This window comes from Canis lupus, chromosome 22 (genome assembly GCF_003254725.2).
Source record: "Canis lupus dingo isolate Sandy chromosome 22, ASM325472v2, whole genome shotgun sequence".
Classification (NCBI taxonomy): domain Eukaryota; kingdom Metazoa; phylum Chordata; class Mammalia; order Carnivora; family Canidae; genus Canis; species Canis lupus.
The window spans coordinates 56,364,890-56,378,385 of NC_064264.1; the positions used below are offsets into that span (position 1 = coordinate 56,364,890).

The window sequence follows — 13,496 nt, forward strand, 5'->3', positions numbered from 1 at the left end:
CCATAACATGTTAGTAAGCCAAGGGAACCCAGTGTCAATGAGATGGCAGTGATAAGAATGTCAATTGCCAGAGTGAAGTCAGGGCTTTGTCAACTTTGTAGCCCTATGCAAATGTCGTCTCATATTTATCACTATTGTTATTATTCCACGAACATACTAAACACCATTAGGTAATTATGAGTACAGGCTAACTCCTGGAAAATAAATGTAGAAGTCTTCCAAGGTCTTATTGGAGGTCTTTTGTGAATATAAAATGATAAGAACTCAGATGAAGTCCTTCAGCATGCAGGTGATAACAAGCTATTAAAAGGAATGTGACCAGTGGTTTCCGAACTACAGTTGGTTGAACAAAATTAACCCTCCAATTCAACCCTATGCCACTCCTCCAAGTCATAGCCTTACACTCATCAACTGGGTGGTCATAAGTCAGCAAACCATACTATCTCCTATAGGTGGGTCTCTACAATGTGTCCAGCACATTGTTTAGGGACCAAACATGCTTTTTTTTTTTTAAGGCATTTTTTTTCCTTTACCATTTTTAGGTGAATTACATTAAGAAAAGCAACATAATAAATCATAAAATCTCATATTCCTCTGTTCCATATCTAGGCAGAATTTCAGAGTAACAATTGTTTGGAGATAAAAATGAAATTAAAAAGTTGGTTGCCTATAGGTTAGTGAGATTTTTAAAACAAATGGCATCATTATATCCATATCTTTCACTTATTTATCCAAATATTAATTTTATTTATTCCAGACTAAGCTTAAAAATTTCCAAGATTTTCTAATTTATCCCCTTATCCTGCTTTAGATATTGATACAAAAGGATATAACTTGTATCCATGAAAATTGGCAACTCTGACACACAGAAGTTGGTAGAAAGAAGGTGCCTGTATCCTTAATGGCATCATTGAGTTGCTGACCAACCCATATTTTCTCCCTGGATACTAAATAGCAATGGAAAAGAACAAGACATTCCTACAAAGAGCAACATAGATGAATCTTACATACTTTACATTGAGTACAAGAAGTCAGGTACAAAAGAAATATATACTGCATATTTCCATACATCTGAAATTTTAGAAAATACTAAAAATAATACAATGTGAAAAATATAAACAGTAGTTGCCTCTGGAGGTTCAGGGCTGACCTGGTGTAATAAGAAAGAAACATTCTAGTAGAGAAAATATTCAATGCTATGAAGAAGTATAGATGACATTGGTATACACATTTGTTAAAATTGCATCTCTAGGATGCATGCATTTTGAAGTTTGTAATTTTTATCTTAAAAATCATAAAAACAGTAATAAATTAACCAAACAGGAGTGTGGGAAGTGTGAAATAAAAGTGGCAAGATGTTAATAACTGTTGAAGTTGGGTGATGGATATCTGGGGATTCATTATTCTTATTCCTTCCTACATGTTTAAGATTTTTCAAAATTACAAATTAAAAAAATTAAAAATGATTACATATTAAATAATTGAAAATTAAATAAAATTTAAAAATTAACAACTATGATTAAAATATTATCTCAAATTAATTATTCATTATACCCAAAAAAGTTTTTGTTCTTTTTCTCAGATTAACTTCCTTGAAAATAAAGAGAAACACTGGACGGGCCAAACATTAAGAACAAATCAAAGAACCCATGCTGAGACCTCTCACATTGACATAAGACGGATATTGGAAGGTGGTTATAGAAATGAATCTCCACTCCCCATCTGTTGCAGACATACCATACAGCAACAGTGGAATCATATAGCAACAGCAGAACCTTACAGCAACCGTGAAACTCTATAGCAACAGCAGAATCCAAGTCAAAGCTCACTACCATGGTCCACAGTTGCGTGTATGTGTGAATAACGGCAATGGTTTTGCTATCATTTAGTATCAGTGGTGATTTAGTATCAAGGATGAAATCTGGTATTTCAATGATTGGTAAATAATGTTGCATGGATTATCATTTATAATGATAACTTATAACTTAATCTTATAAGTTTTGGAGCTCAGGGAAAAGGCTCTGATCATGATCTGTCAACAAGAGTGACCACCACCACCACAAAAGTGAATAACATCTTATTTTCAACCAATAACTGATTGGAAACACCATCTTACCTGATATTTTTACCATGAGAATTAAGAATTTAAAGAATACTGTGTCCTTGCCATGTTCAACCTCACCTGAAAGCCCTGAGTTGACATTTTTTTCTTAATGACATAATACTGTGTTCATATGTGTGTCTGTTTCCTTGTAAAGCATACACTCCCACCCCTTACCAAAGCCATGCTACATCTGACCTCTTAGTCACTTTAATTATTAACGGGCACACCTGGGAGGAGGGGTGGCACCACAGACCACTTGTTCTCAGCCTTTACTGCCTTAAGAATCCTCCTGGGGAGTTTAGAAATGCCAATGCCTTGGCTGAACCCCATTAAATCAGACCCTCTGGGGTGAGCCCCCCAGAGTTGTCAAAGAGCCCCAGATTATACCACCATGCAGCCAAGTTGGAGAACCAGTAGCTTGGAGCTTTTGTCCTGTTTTGTGCCCATTTCTCCCCACTAATCAGAGAGAATGTTTTGTTTTCTGTTGTTTGCTGTGACAACGAAAATTATTACCTACATTAAGAAAAGGTGTTATTTCTGGAGACAGAGATGGGAGGACAGGACAGAGTGGAAGGCTGTGGTTTAACTGATTCCATTTGGGCACCAACCTCAGAGTAGCAGCCCTGAAGCAGGTAGAATATATTCACTTCAAGAGAGGATCATTTTTGCTCATTAGTTTGACTGATTCATTTGGATTATATTTACATGATTTTTTTTTAATTTAAAGAAAAATCTGCTGGAGTTATGACGGCAAACATTCAATCTGATGACAGAAGATAAGCTGGTAGATGGCTTCAGTCTTAGACGCCCCCACCCCTGACCTCCTCATTCTCTGCAGCACCACAGAGTCCACTCACTCTTGAACCACTGGGAGAATAGATACTCTTTAACGCAAATAGTATGGCTTCATGTCTAATGGCCAAAAAGAAATCTTCCTTCGCTTTATACTAATATTTTCAGTGGACATATAAACTTGCTGTGATTAATGACAATTATTTAGAAGTGATATACTACACTGTAACCTATGATGAAATTTCTAACTATCATTAATGATATTGTGATTGTCTTCTGAGGCACAGCTGGTATTATGAAATATGTCATCTTACATCCTTGGTATAACACTAATGTGGGGGAGGTAGTAAATATGGTAATTGTGCTGCTTAATGCCATTGTTTTTTCTACATGGTGTCTTGCTCAGGGAAGCACTGGGAATATCATTAGATTTCTACAACCCACTTCCTCTATTTTTCCCCTACCTTGTATCTGTGCTCTCCTTTGCCATATTTCTTTAAGAGCCATAACCACCATAACCAAAACTGTAAAGAGGAACTGAGAAATATTTGTAACCATATGAAATATCAGCACCAATTTCCCATGGATTATCAATAAAGAGACACTTGAAGTTTCCAAAAATTACTGAGAGCAAGACATGAAATGATGATTCAGAACAAAGGAGATACCAGCACCCAGTCATTTGATGACTGAGAAAAAAATATTTAACATTAGTTGCTTTTATTATATCTATATCTATATTTTAAAGATTTTATGTATTTATTCATGAGAGACACACAGAGGCAGAGACATAGGCAGAGGGAGAAGCAGACTCCCCATGGGGAGCCTGATGCAGGACTCGATCCCAGGACCCCGGGATCACACCCTGAGCCAAAAGCAGATGCTTAACTACTAAGCCCCAACATTGATTGATTTTAAATCAAAACCAAAGGTTCTCCATTTTCCAATAGACAGTTACAAAAATAAATAAACAAATCCTACCACAGTTTTGGGGAAACCAGCACTCTCAGATATCATGGGTGAGCATCAATTGGCATACCCTTTAGGAAAGTGATTTGCAATACATATTAGGGAATTTTTAATGCTCGTACCTCCAATCTACTACCTCTACTTTTGAAAGTCTCTACTAAAAAAAAAAAATCAATCCCAAATCTGAAAAGTATTTATTAACTAATAGATTTATGCAAAATTGTTTACAATGGCAAAAATGTGGTGTGGGTGACCCATCAACCGTTTTCCTCAAGCCAATACTCAATCAAGCATCCCCATACATTCCTTCTCCTCTTCTCTGGAGCCACCAGCCTCTTCACACTTGAATCCTGCCTTATCTGTCCATTTTTTTAATTCCTCCCCCACCCCAATTTTTTGAGGTGAGAAACTGGATTGACTTCTAATCCAATTTAAGGCATGTAGACTACAGACCAAATGTCTTGTCTACTTGTGTATCTATCTTTTACAACAGCATTGTTTCAGTAGAAATGGGTCCATCACTTAACTCTCCTCTTTGCTAGTCAAGGAGTTCACTATAGTGAGTCATCATCTCATTCATTTTTGTATCTGCCTAGCCCTTACTGTTTCACCAAACTGTTGATGAGTGAATGAACAGTACAAGCCGGAGCAAAAGGAGCTCTTTGTTCAGAAAAAGGCTTTCTCTGAGTACAGAAGGGATTAGGGATCATAGACTACAATAAGGTCTCCAGGATGACTGGTTTCCTCACATCCATTGGCTTCTGGAATTCTTGACCACTTAAATGAAAGCCAGAAATACTCCTGCTTCTAAATGCCAAAGAACATGATCACTTTCGCTGGACATTTCTCAAAGCTCTGAGAGAAATCCTGAGGCAAGGAAGACTCAGACATTGTCAAGAGAAGGCAGAGTTGATCTGAGTCAGGAAAGCCTGAACTGACGTGTAATGAGATGGTGTCACCCTGATAAGAGGCTAGCACACATGTCTGTAGTAAGAACAGGAAAGATCTGGAAAGATCCTCCTTGCCTAGAAAGGCAAGGAAAGATCTGGAAAATCTATTCGGTTAGGGGGTAATGTTGCTGGAGCTTAGCATGGAGGTTAGTGCTTGGTGTGCAGAAGAATCTGTCTACTTTTTGTGACTACTCCCAGTTCTGGAGCTCAGTTAGCATGTTCTTCACCAGGGCACTGGCCAGAATACAGTCAGAACATACAGCATATTCCTCTTAAAAAGCACACTGCTTCTGTGACGGATGAGGTTATCATATGGCTCACTTTCCAGCCTCGTGTTTGTTGTGTTGAAGTGGTTTGCTTTTACAATTTTAATCATTCTCTGAGTTTTACAGTCAACAAGATTCCTCTTAGGTAAGCATAAAGAGCCATTTTATTCCTTCACATAGAAGCAGAATACCCCGAGAGATTACCTCCAAAACTCCAGATGTCAATCCCTATGGCACTCTGTGTCAGTGGCTCCCAGCCAGGGGGGGATGTATTTGCAGGGCTAGCTGGTTTTGTGTTTCTGTGAATGTGTTGTTTTTGTTTTTGTCTTGCTTTTAATATCTTTTTTTTTTTTTTTTTTGCTTTTAATATCTTAATGCTTCAGGTAGTAAGATGGGATTTCCCCTATAATAGTGACAAATAACCAAAACGGATTTTCTTTTCTTCTCACCAGTGATGTTTCTTTATATCGAGGTATCATCATTCATTTCATTTCGTCAAATATAAAGGAAAAAGGTAGCTCTTCTGCCAGGAAAAAAAAAATGATGATAACAAAAAAGATCTGGTTTTCTCTTTATGTGAAATATGGAAATATATCCACCCCTCATCATAAGACATGGTGGATAAAACAACACAAATGGATAAAATAACACAAAGGATTAAAAAAAAGTCTCAATCTGATAAGAAAACTACTCAGTCAGAGCCAGCCAAATATCCTGAATGACGTTATAACACATTTTTTTTTTCTACCAAATGAGATCGTTCTTCAGCTGTTCTCATCTCCACTATCCATACTGCTTGTATTATTTTTGCTTGAAGGTACTTCATCTACAATCTAAGTGAAAAAACGAGCTATAAAAGAGGCTCCGCACACGCAGATAATTCCTGTTACTTCCCAGCCAGCTTCTGTAAAAGATAAACATGTTTACCACCCAAGCTTAAGCTGTGATTGAAACTGTATGTCAATTTTCAAAGAAGCCTCTGAAAAGTGAAATGGTTGATGTTGCTTCTTTAATCTGAAAACTGTCAGATCTTAAAACACATATCTCAGAACGTATAAGCTTTCTAATTAATAAAACATCTTTATGTGGGATTCCTTAGGTTTGCTGGCCTAGAAGTGAACCCTGCAGCACATTAGCCAAAGAAGAGTTTTTTTCAAAATTGAACTCTATTTTATTGTTCATTAAATTAACATGATACTCTTTGAGCAAATCCACCACAATTCAGTTTCCCCAAAAGTGATCCATTAAAAAAAAAGAGTTGGTAGAGGGGGCAGGCTCCTGATGGTAAGGTGGTAAAATTCAGATTTTTAAAAAACATTTTATTTATTTATTCATGAGAGACACAGAGAGAGGCAGAGACACAAGCAGAGGGAGAGGCAGGCTCTCCCTGCAGGGAGCCCAATGCAGGACTCAGTCCCTGGACCCCGGTCACACCTTGAGCCACAGACAGCCATCAACCACTGAGCCACCCAGGTGCCCCAATGCAAACATTTCTAAAAGTTCTGTCTGAATTTAGAAATCATTAAAATAAAATCAAGGAGAATCGGAACAGAAATAAGAACTTCAGCTTCTATGCAACTCAGAGAGAGACGCCTAAAAGCGACAATTGTAATCCATACAAGACAAAATGCAGAAGTGACAACTGACCTGGCAGAGAAAGAACCCTCCAGGGCCCGCGCTGGAGCTTTCACACAGAGAATTCCGCAATCACGCCAATATTCCCACCCACCATTAAGAGATTACCCAGTCAGCTTTTTAAGTGTCTCACTCCTAATCATTAAAAAAAAGAAAAAGAAAAAAAAAGTGTCACAAGGTATTTGATAAAAACTCCTGACTTAAAAAGACTAGAACCAAAACAAATGAGAAGGGAGAACTTGGGAAAACGACCATAATACCAACAGCAGAAGAAAATGCCTCTACTACAAAAATTATGTTCTCATCAAAATGAAAGGAAAAAAAAAAAACTGCATTCATGACAAATGGACTAGAGAAGAAAGACCTCTTCGAAGTTTATAATGTAAAATATAAAGAAATTTAAAATATTCAGCTGATAGTTGAAATAACAAAAAATTTTTCTGATATTTTTCTGATAAAATTAGGAAATCTCCAGGAAGTAACAAAGAAAAAAATAGGGGAGAGAGAGAAATGGCCAAGAGCAAGATCAAGAACAGGCATTAAGAGATTGATAAATGAAAGAAATAAAGCTCTCTCCGAAAGAGAGCACAGACAAGAAGGGAAAAGATTTTCTTTTTTCCCTTTTTAAAGATTTTATTTATTTATTCAAGAGAGATTCAGAGAGAGAGGCAGAGGCACAGGCAGAGGGAGAAGCAGGCTTCCTGCGGGGAGCCTGATGCAGGACTCGATTCCAGGACACCAGGATCACAACCTGATGCTCAGCCACTGAGCCAGCCAGGTGTCCCAGGACAAGATTTTCTTAAAAAGTAATGTAAATGTATTTCTCAGCACTTTAAAGGCATGAGTTCCCAGATGGAAAAGACTAATCATAACCACAACCTAAATTAACTCTAAAACAAAATTAAAGCAATGAAAGAAGAAAGCGAAACACCTGCGAGTCACCTGCGAGTATTTATAATTTACTGAGTCTGGCCATCTTCGAAATAACTCTCAGGTCTGCTCCCCTTCTCTTGAGCCCTGCCACCATCACCCCAGTAAGGGCCCTCATCCTTGCTGTCCTAGAACACTCTGATTGCTTTCTAATTAGGCTTGCGGCCTCCAGCTGGCCTCCTAGAATCCACTTTCCTCAGGACCGTCTGCATAATCTGGAAATGCAAATCCTTTCATCTCCTCATTGCCCCAGGTTAATGAACTAGTTCCTTAATGAGACTCTGCGTGATGTGCCCGGACTTAGTGCTTTATTTCGCACCCTCTCTGAGGTCTGTCTAGTCACACCCTCTATTAATTCTATAGCAAGACTAGATCCTAGTGGATTTCCACTAGGTCCTGCATGAAGTGATCTTCTCTTTTCCCTCTCACTTTTATTTCTTTGCGCAGGATCTCCCCCTCTTCCCCTTCACCAGGATTTACCCTAATTATCTAGCTTTAATAACATTTTTTTCTGTGCACCCCCTCCCTGCCCAGTCTAGGTTAGGTATATACTTCATTGGACATTGAACTTACCCCCTTGGGTTCTTACCGTCTTTTCCTTTTGTGTATATTTTCTGATAAACTGCCTACCCCAGAATGGAATCTCTTCATTTTCTATTAGCATCTCCAGTACATAAGCACCATGCAAAATACTTAGTAGTCTCTCAAAAGTATTTGTGGAACAAATGAGAAAAAGCTCACGCAATGGAATGGAATCAAAGCCATACAATGCCGCAAGGTGGAGGGGGGCAGGTGCAGAGCCTGAAAATATTTTTCAATGTTCCTTCATTTTTCCCCGTTGCCACGTCACCGCCAATTCTCTCGATGTGGTCATTCCCCTAGATTGCCATACACTCCCCAACAATTAACCGGGCCCTCCCATGACAGTTCCTTGCCCTCACTTTAAATGCAGCTTGACCAAAACTAAAAATATGACCCCTCCCTTCAGATTGGCTCCTTGCTTGATGCCCTTTTTGTGTGTCAAAATAGAAAATATGAAAGACTTCAGGATTTCTCTGCTTTTCATTGGCAAAGTTCCTCATCATAAATTTCATGCGTTCCTTCATGCGTTCTGAAAGATGTCTCTTGGGTTTACACCTCTTCATGGCTCCCCTGGAAGACAAGCTCTTGGCACTGCTTGCTACCCCTCCTAACACCTTCTTCCCATGCCTCTGAGGAACCATGCAGACCAACTCTTTTCTTTAGGACACTGGTTTGCACGGAACAGTTTTTTTTTTTTTTTAAAGATTTTATTTATTTATTCATGAGAGGCACACACAGAGAGAGAGGCAGAGACATAGGCAGAGGGACAAGCAGGCTTCCTGCAGGGAGCCTGATGCGGAACTCGATCCTGGGGTCCCGCGATCATGACCTGAGCCAAAGGCAGACACTCAACCACTGAGCCACCCAGGCGCCCCTGAGCGGTTTTTTACTTAGGAGTTTATGATGCTTTGTGGCATATGTGCCGCTTCCTCCCTGTGACTTGAAAAGCCTTCCATACTCTTACCTCAACTGCCTTCTCTTGGTTACTTTGTCCTGTAACATAAAGTAAAACATACACAGGCAACTTCATGCTGGCATTGAGCAAGTGCAATTTCCAATGTACTTTGTCAGATTTACTTTTGAATAAGTGTTTTCTACTTTAGACACTGAAATTCAGTTCCTCCAGGTCTTCCAAACTTATCAGAACTTAAGGATGAAAAATGTGGCAACTCTTTCCTACGTTCAGCTTAAGTCTCTATTTCTGTTCAGTGTTTTTTTTTTGTTGTTGTTTTGTTTTGTTTTATTTTTTTGAGTCTACAGCATCTCTCTTGGCTTAAAATTATTTTTACTTTTGGTTTCTCCTTCCCAAAGTAGTAGAAATGAGCATAGTCTTTTCCCAATAAAAATGAGAAATGAAATGGAAGTTAAAAAGTCTTAAAATCTTACGATTTAAGTTGTAGTTCTCTTTTTAAAAAAATGTACTTGCTTTGCATTTTGCTGATTTATTTGCAACCCGTGACCGCATTTTACATTCTCTGTTGCCAAAGAATAGTGCCTAAATCTTTAATTAAGTCATCACTGCAATTATAACAGAAAGCAAGAAGTGGGAAGTACTGAACATTTTCTAAAGTAAACACCTAAGTTTTTATTTTATTTTTAGAAATGTAAATGAAAACTACTTTCTAGAAAGAGAAAAAAGATTGTGTGATAGATATGGAACTTACCTAACATTATACCTGAAACAGTTAGTGACTAAGACTCTAATTCTGATTTTGCAATCAGAATAATACTTTGTCTTACATTTAATTTTTTATCACCTATGACAAAACTTTTCAGTAAAACAGAAGATTATTTGAAAGGTGAGTGTGATTGTCAATAAGCTGAGAGTCAAGATGATAATGTAACAATTTTCTGGAGTTAGCCAGTCCATGCAAAAAATCCATCACTGAGACAGGAACACTTGCCTAGCTAAGTATATATCTTAATGCATTTCTAACAAATATTCAAGAATGCGGGCACTTGAATAACAGTCATTGGCTTTTAACAAAGCCATTTTTTGTTCCCAGTAAGAAAAAGATTGAGTTTTTATCCATTTTTTCTATGACTTTGATAACAATTTTATATATTTGCAATGTCAGCAAATTAGAGATCTGAAAACAACAATTCCTGGGAATCATCATTAGGTTCAAAATCAAGATAGCTCCTAAACCCTCTACTCAAAAGCATAAAGTTTAATATTAGTTTGGAGAAGATAAGTTATATCATGAACAGAATGGATGGCATTTCTAGTCTGGTTTAAATCTTATCAGTTTTAAGAGTATATTATAAAGTATTTGTTATATGAAATAGTATATAACAGATGCATATTGATAATATGCACAAAATAGCCTAAAAACAGGAAATAATTAATTTATTTTTGAACTCTTAACCAGCAATTACATTAAACCACAATCTCCATGCCATAAAGAAGATCTGGGATAATCGAGATAAAATAAAGATACCAAAATAAAGCAGATAAATAATATTTTATTTCAGATAAAATAAAGCAGCCAAATATTAATTTTAGAATTTTTTAGGGATCCCTGGGTGGCGTAGTGGTTTGGCGCCTGCCTTTGGCCCAGGGCGTGATCCTGCAGACCCGGGATCGAATCCCTCGTCGGGCTCCCGGTGCATGGAGCCTGCTTCTCCCTCTGCCTATGTCTCTGCCTCTCTCTCTCTCTCTGTGACTATAATAAATAAATAAATAAAAATTTTAAAAAAAAGAATTTTTTAAATAAAAATGTCACAGAAATTGTTTAAGGTAGTCATGGAAAAGAAGCAAAGACTAACAAAAGAATTGAATAATTAAAAATAAAAGCTGAATTTCTGGAATGAAAATGTGTTTCACAAGCATGCAAACCCTATACCACAAGTTAAGAGAACCAACACAAGAAATAATTACTAAAGATTCTAGTACTTTCCTGCTACTGCATAAGAAGCATGCAGATATGTTGTGATAAGACTGTGCATAAGAATTCCGCCAGAGGGATCCCTGGGGGGCGCAGCGGTTTGGCGCCTGCCTTTGGCCCAGGGCGCGATCCTGGAGACCCGGGATCGAATCCCACGTCGGGCTCCCGGTGCATGGAGCCTGCTTCTCCCTCTTCCTGTGTCTCTGCCTCTCTCTCTCTCTCTCTCTCTGTGACTATCATAAATAAATAAAAATTAAAAAAAAAAAAAAAGAATTCCGCCAGAAAAAAAGTAAAAGAAGCAAATAACTTCTATTAACTTTCATTTCATTTGGAAAATATTTACGTACTAAGGATTTGTTTAGGAGTGACAGTTTTCCAAGGACATATGTGAACTACATCAATGTCGATTAGCACACAATAAACACATCTTTTCGAAGTTTTTCTCCCTCTTATTATCAACAGCAAAACTCATCCTTTAACGAAATAAAAGCTATAATTCACATTTGTATTCTTTTTGCATAGAATCTGTCACTGCTTTCAGAAGGTTCTCCAAGTTATTGAGCTGCTGAATGCATGCAAATTGCAAAAACCCAGATTTATTCTATAGTGAACCATAGCGGGACTATCACTTTTTTAAACCCAAAAAACCTCGGAGGAGAAAGGAAGTATTTATAAAGTATAGCTGTTGAATGGGAATTCAGATTCACATAGGCAAAAATGTCTGTATGCTCTGAGGCAGAAGACGGTAATGGGATCTCACGTGTACTGTCGTGGGAGTAAAAATCGGGCTCCTTCTTGAAGCATAACTTGGAAATATTTATAAACATTTTAAGTGTTCTCACCCTTAGACTTAACAATTCTACTTCTGGTAATTTTCTCACTCGGTGTTCTTACATTTGTAGGCAAAGACTATGTAAAAGGATGCTCATGGTCACACTGTTTATGCAAGCAAAAATATGGGGACAGAGTAAAGGTTCATTACTGGAGAATGTCTTACGCAAAATTCATGAAACAGTGACTCAAAGGATTCGATCTGTACAGACTGCTTATGAAGCCATGTCCTCTAGGTACTGCTAAATTACAGAAGCAAGGTGAAGCACCTGTATGTATAGTTGCTCCCATATGTAGGCACATCTCTAAAGAAAATGAATGTATATTTCTAAGACACATTCACCCATACATCTTCATACAGAGACTTACATTTGTCTGGGAGAAGATTAAGCAGCATAGTTCAGGAGCTCAGCTTGCTAATACACCCCGAACTTAATAGCTTCACAAGATGCCAGATGCCAGAGACAGAGGACTGAACAGTGTTGGTCAGAAGATATGAAAGAGGAAGTGCCAAGATACAAGGCTGGACCAACTGGTAAGTAGGCTATTCGTGAATGGTCTCATCAAAAATACCAAAGAGTTTAGATGTTAAAATGATGAGTCACAGGATGCCTGGGTGGCTCAGTGGTTGAGCATCCGCCTTTGGCTCAGGTCTTGATCCTGGGATCCCGGGATCAAGTCCCACATCGTGTTCCCCGCAAGGAGCCTGCTTCTCCCTCTGCCTATGTCTCTGCCTCTCTCTTTGTCTCTCATGAATAAATAAGTAAAATCTTTAAAAACGAATGATGAATCACAAAGGAATATTGAACATTTGAACATTAAACAGAATGCTATGATGATTCGATTTATATGGTGGAAGATCACTCTGCCAGGAGCATAAAGAATGGATTTAAAGTAAGACCAACATAGGGACAATGAATAAATAATCTGGCAACTGCAGTATCTCACGGAGAGGTGACAAGGACCAGAATTCAAGTACTGGCAGCCAGGACAGAAAGGATGGAACGGATGAAGAAAAAAAGGGGTAACTTGGTGAAAATCAGTGGTTGGCTACATGTGAGGAGAAAGTGTGATATGCTATGCGTTGTTCTTAAAGGTGCATACATAATATAAATATAGAATAACAAATATTAATTTTAAACCCTCAAAACATCTATGTAAGGTAGGTTCTAAGACAATCGTCCTCCTTGTACAGATGATTAAATAGTAGAATTGTGAGATTCAAATAACTTGTCCAAGGCATGCAGTCAGTGTATGGTGGTCCCAGAATTAGCAACTAAGGCAGCCTCTTGCCACTGTGCGTGCCTTTCCCACCGCACTCTGCCCTCACGCTCACCTGAGGACTCTGAGCTGCTCAGATGATGATGATTCCAGGGTGGTTGAATGGTGAGAAGAGCCACCACCAATCTGAGGCTGGAAATGGAGAAGCTGGATTGAATGGACAGCCCAGGAGGCCGATTTAAAGAGTTTAAATTTAAAGTGTCTGTGACGCATCCAAGTGGAGACATTTAACAGCAGCTCAGAGAAGAGAACAGGGCTCCAGATATAA

The 13,496-nt window shown here is 38.2% G+C and overlaps 1 protein-coding gene and 1 long non-coding RNA gene across 3 annotated transcripts in view; both read right to left on the reverse strand.

The window, feature by feature from the left end:
- The window catches only part of LOC112655785 (uncharacterized), a 38,621-nt gene extending 36,880 nt beyond the window's left edge, over window positions 1-1,741 (reverse strand). Inside the window, exon 1 of the long non-coding RNA XR_004808265.2 lies at window positions 1,667-1,741. This is a non-coding gene — a long non-coding RNA (uncharacterized LOC112655785). The remainder of the gene's footprint in view (window positions 1-1,666) is intronic.
- The window catches only part of NALF1 (NALCN channel auxiliary factor 1), a 625,450-nt gene that overhangs the window by 111,535 nt on the left and 500,419 nt on the right, over window positions 1-13,496 (reverse strand). The window lies entirely within an intron of this gene.